Source organism: Amia ocellicauda, chromosome 13, assembly GCF_036373705.1.
Source record: "Amia ocellicauda isolate fAmiCal2 chromosome 13, fAmiCal2.hap1, whole genome shotgun sequence".
In the NCBI taxonomy this organism is placed as follows: domain Eukaryota; kingdom Metazoa; phylum Chordata; class Actinopteri; order Amiiformes; family Amiidae; genus Amia; species Amia ocellicauda.
In genome coordinates this window covers 20,632,563-20,637,546 of record NC_089862.1, presented here as the reverse complement: position 1 = coordinate 20,637,546, position 4,984 = coordinate 20,632,563, and the positions used below count along the sequence as shown (strand labels likewise).

Sequence of the window (4,984 nt, the reverse complement as noted above, 5' to 3'; positions counted from 1 at the left end):
GTAAGTACAACCTGGGTAGGCCAACTTTGCATAAATGAATAGTTTTTGCTGATTCTTCCTTCATTTGGTCCTGTCAATGTTGTCCCGGCAAGGGCAGCTGTCACAGGAGGTGACTAGTGCTTGATTATTGTTTAATTGATTATTGATTACCTTCTTTACAACTAGGTGTATTATAATTATCATTATGTGCTTTTTTTAAAATCCTAATGTGTTTTTTTGTGTGTGTTGGATATCTTTGTCATTATGTAGTGTGGGTTTAGGTTGTAATGATTTGTTTTGTTTAATTGAGTCCTGATTTCCCCCTGAGCACACCTGTTGCTGATAGGGGAGTTGCTAGGCAACAGGCTTCCCCAATCATGTGCTGCACCTGTCCTCGTCTCTAGTTTGATTTGAGGACACAAAAGCAGGGTGTTTGAGGAGCAATGGAGTGATACACCGGCAGAGTTTGGACCAGTTGAACAGCAGACAGAGCTAACAGAAGCAGGAGGTTATAACTGGTTGTGTGAGCTACACTGGTGACTAGGAGCAGATGCACAGACTGCTGTGGAATACCTGTTTGAGGGGAATCCAGATGGACTTGGATGCTGAAAAGAAATTTAAGTGTTCTTAAGTAATGCCGTTAGGGGTGGGAGAGGCTGTAACCCAAGTGTGAAGATATTTTCCGCACCTATTTAAATGGGATTCGTAGTCCAGAGAGAATTTGAAATGTTTATTCATCGCTCCAGCTGCTGTGTGATCTCGTGCACTGCCAAATCCAAAAAGAGGAGTTCTACAAACTGGCTTTTTTTTTCTCCCATTTAAACAAAAGATCTTGCTTCATATTTGCCTGCAGATTTATGACAGCTCCCATCCCGTGGTGTTGTCTTTGTTTTGCGAAGACCTGGCAGGATCTGGCTGTGATACCTGGAAGGAGAAATGGGGTTGATTTGGGTTTGGGGGGGACTGGCACATGCACCTGAAAACTGAGAAACTTACTTTACTGGGACACTAAAAGAGAAGAGCCCTACTACGTGCCTGTGCTGTTCCCAAGTCTCCCCTGCTTTTTCACCCCCAGGTTATGTGCAGCCGGAGCCAGATCTAGCAGCCAGAAAGAAAGCTGCCGGAAAGAGAATGGTGTCCTGGATTAAAACTCTGCAATGTGGAAAGCTTCGGGACTATAGGACTAAGGAGCGACCTGGACAAAAGCCTGAAGGGGGAGCATAGTCCTCTTAAAAAGTATTGATGTTGTGACCTGGCAATTGTTTCATACTTCCTTTACTGAAGAATTAATGAGTGATGCAGGCTATGAAACTCTAGTGTTTTTTGTTGTTGTTGTTGTTGTTGTTGTTGTTGTTGTCAGAAGGCAGAGTATTTGTCTATACAAGTGACTTTACATCAATGTATATTTCAGGTTTGATAAACTATTACAATTTAAATGTAGAAAAGACTATTCCTCTACAATTTGGAACAATGACTCCTAGACCATGGCTTTTAATACAGGTACATTTACATTCCCAAAAAGAATGTTTGCAGGGTGATGCCCTTAATTGAGATGCAAAGCAATGTATTTGAAGACTATACATACCCTGTATGTAGTTTCATGATTTTTTTTTTTTTCTGTGTTCTCAACGTTATGTATACAGTACCTATTGAAAATCTATACCTCCTAGAACAGTTCTCACATTTTGTTGTCAGTGCCTCAATTTCATGCATTTAAATGATTTATTTACATTTATCTCTACTCCATTCCAAGTGGTTTCTTTTTGTGAAAATGTATATTAATATAAAACTGAAATATCATTAGATTAGTCTCCACACCCCTGAGTAAATACTTGGTGGAAGCACATTTGCCTGCAATTACAGCTGTGAGTCTTTGCACACAGATTTGGCAATTTTTGACCATCCTTTTTACAAAAATATTCAAGCTCTGTGAAGTACCTTGGAGAGTGGTGATTAATTGGGTTGATGTTGGGGCTCTGACTGGGCCACTAAAGGACATTTACGTTTTTGTTCCTTAGGTACTCCAGTGTAGTAGGCTGTGTGCTTCATGGTCGTTGTCCTCCTCAAAGGTGAACGTCTATCCCATTTTCCACTAACTTGCACTGTGCAGCAGGTCCTCAAGGACTTTTCTGTATTGTGCTGCTTCATTTTTTCCATTCATTCAAGTGCTCCAATCCCTGCCAATACAAAATATCCCTATAACCTGCCACTGACAAGCTTCACCGTAGGGATGGTATTCTTTGGTTGTAGTGGTTTTGGTTTTGCACCTAAAATAATGCTTTGTGTTTAGTCCAAAAAATGTATTTTTGTTTTGTCAGACAAATCTTTTTGCCACATGGCTACAGAATCTCCTGAGTGTTGTATACTTCAAATGGGATTCAAAGTGGTTTAGAATGCTTGGCCACAATGCTTGGCATATTGTTGTCGCATGCACACTTTGACAAGTCTTGGCCATAAAAGCCTGTATCTCTTGCAAAGTTGCCATTAGCCTCTCTGATCAGTCTCTTTGCTCGGTCATCTAATGTGGAGGGATGGCCTGATTTAGTCAGGGTGTGTTTGTATAATTTTATATATAAAAATCTAAAGATACATTTTTGTTGTTCGCTATACAGTTTGTTTAGGTTGCCTTGATTGTTATTTTTGTGCATATTTATTTGATGAACTGCACATTTTGTGATGGTGAACCACCTGCCACTAATCAGTGTTCAGACCATTTCCCACACCCATTTTCTTCACATATCCCTATTGGTTGTTGAGGAGATTCATTATAGAGTAACTGGGTTAGGTGGAGATGTGGGAGGCAGCAACACCGCAAAGCAGCATATTTATATATAATTTTCACATTCCTTAGTACAGTTCTGCTATTGCATGAATAGCAGTTGTTCTTCCTTTATGACTGAATAAGGCTTGGCTGTAGTGCTAAGAGGCAGGAACATTCCAGACTTTAATTATGCACTACTCTTACTGCTATGCAATTAATGTCATTCTTCTCCTCATCATGTATTCTTCAAGCTTTCCATCCTTTGTCTTTTCATTTAATATGAACTCCACCTCCCTGTCAACACCATCTCCATACTGCAATTATCTTTCCCCCAGCAGTGGTGGTGGTAGTGGGTGATAGATGTTCTTATCGATTACAATGTATGTTTAATTATAATTTCTACCTGAGTCTTGCCTCCAGCATCTTCTTAATGTATCATGATTTAGAAATGTAGAACACAATGTCCAAAATGGATGTTTTAAGCAAAATGCATGTAATTAGTACAAGAGAACAATGTAGCAACTTTATGACCAATTAAGCATGTTTTGTTACATTTCAAAATAACACATACTCTCTTTTCTGTGGCTTTTTTTTTCAGCCACAAACCTGATTCACAAGTTTTTACATTGATACATATTTCAGGACTGATCAAATAAAATATTAGAATCTAAGTATATATAAATAGTGAACATACTGAAGAAGTGCAGATTAAATTGCACATTTTCACTGTTCTCTTCCTTGTGTTCTCTCATTAAATAAATATATATTATTCCAGTATATTAAACATTACAGTATTTAATGAGAATTATGTTGTTGTTATTTCAACATTTGCTTTTAGTTATTTCTCCTATAAAGGAAGTTTGATCCATATCTTTACAACTAAACATCGTGGAGTTCCATTTATCTTGGAAGAACTACATATTGCACTGAGCATTTAGTATACATATCACTGTATCTCACCTTAAACTACATCAGGGATGCAATGAGACACAAGTTGGCCCATAATGTGTGTAGTATGTGTGTAATGAGGCATTAATAGGAAGCCTACAAACAGGGATTGAAAATATTTGTAAAGAGGTACCAGGCTTCATTTCTTGCTCTCTCAGTTGCAATCTGCTGAGTGCAAAGTCTCCTGAGGTACAGTGACACTTAGCCACAATGCATGAAAGGTAGTTAAGATTGAAGATTCTTGCAGCACTTACCTTGAATGTGCATCTTTTTATCTTAGCTACATCCTGCATACAGGGGACCAATGAGATCATCTACTGAGGGAATAGAATCCAGCTGTGCAATCAGTACAAAACACACAATACTAATAAGTCTCAGACAGACAGAATAACTAGTGTCCCTCCATATATTTCCCTTACAAATGCGCAAAATGGCTGTTTTGCCAGACAACACTTTCAGAGTATATTATACTACTCCAAACTACTTAACCATAATAAAATAACTTAATTTCACCTGGTACCTCCTGTAAATTACATACTTAAAGTGCAAATTAAACTAGGACATCTCGTAACCTCATCTTCTACCACCTAGTAGGCTACATTATCAATTAGTATTAGTCCCATTAGCTGCACCAGTCCCTTAAACAACACAAAACAGCATTGATTCAAAAGTAAAAAATCATGCATTTTTAGACTAGCGTATACTAACTAAAAATACAAAGAACACATGGTGATATAAATTATAAGGCTTGTATAGTCAGGTTGAAAGTACAAATTCAGCAAAAGCACCCTTGTGCTGTAGCTTAAAATGTATTCAAATAAATTGTTTTGTCTCTACTAAATTAAATTATTTTTAGAGATAGAGACACTTAATGCAAACTAATTATATTGAATTGATTTAATTTGACTAAAACCTATGCATTTAAACAGCTGTATTTATTTTAAATGGTCGATTTTGTCACTGAACTAACATATAGCTGAATTACAGTAAAACCTGGAAAAGGCTAAAAATGCTACATATATATATATATATATATATATATATATATATATATATATATATATATTATGTCTTGTATCTTGTCTCCAACAATTGGTGAGTCTTTTAGAGATTTATGTCTGTATGTTGATTTTATACATAAGTGCTGTGCATTAACCACCATATTAATAACTAATTAAACCTTTTAAATGTGGTCTGTGCTGCCTGTGAAAATACTTTCTTCTGTAAACAGCTAGTATGCAAAATGAGACTCATTAACAGTATAATCCTAATGTTATCTTCCTGCTTGATTTCAAT

General features: G+C 36.9%; 1 long non-coding RNA gene across 1 annotated transcript; it reads left to right on the top strand.

Annotated features, from left to right (window-relative positions):
* The first annotated feature begins 439 nt into the window (after positions 1 to 439).
* On the top strand, positions 440 to 3,283 carry LOC136767017 (uncharacterized). Its single transcript, XR_010821800.1, has 2 exons — positions 440 to 1,479; positions 1,998 to 3,283. It is a non-coding gene; the product is annotated as an uncharacterized LOC136767017 (long non-coding RNA).
* The last annotated feature ends 1,701 nt before the right edge of the window (positions 3,284 to 4,984 follow it).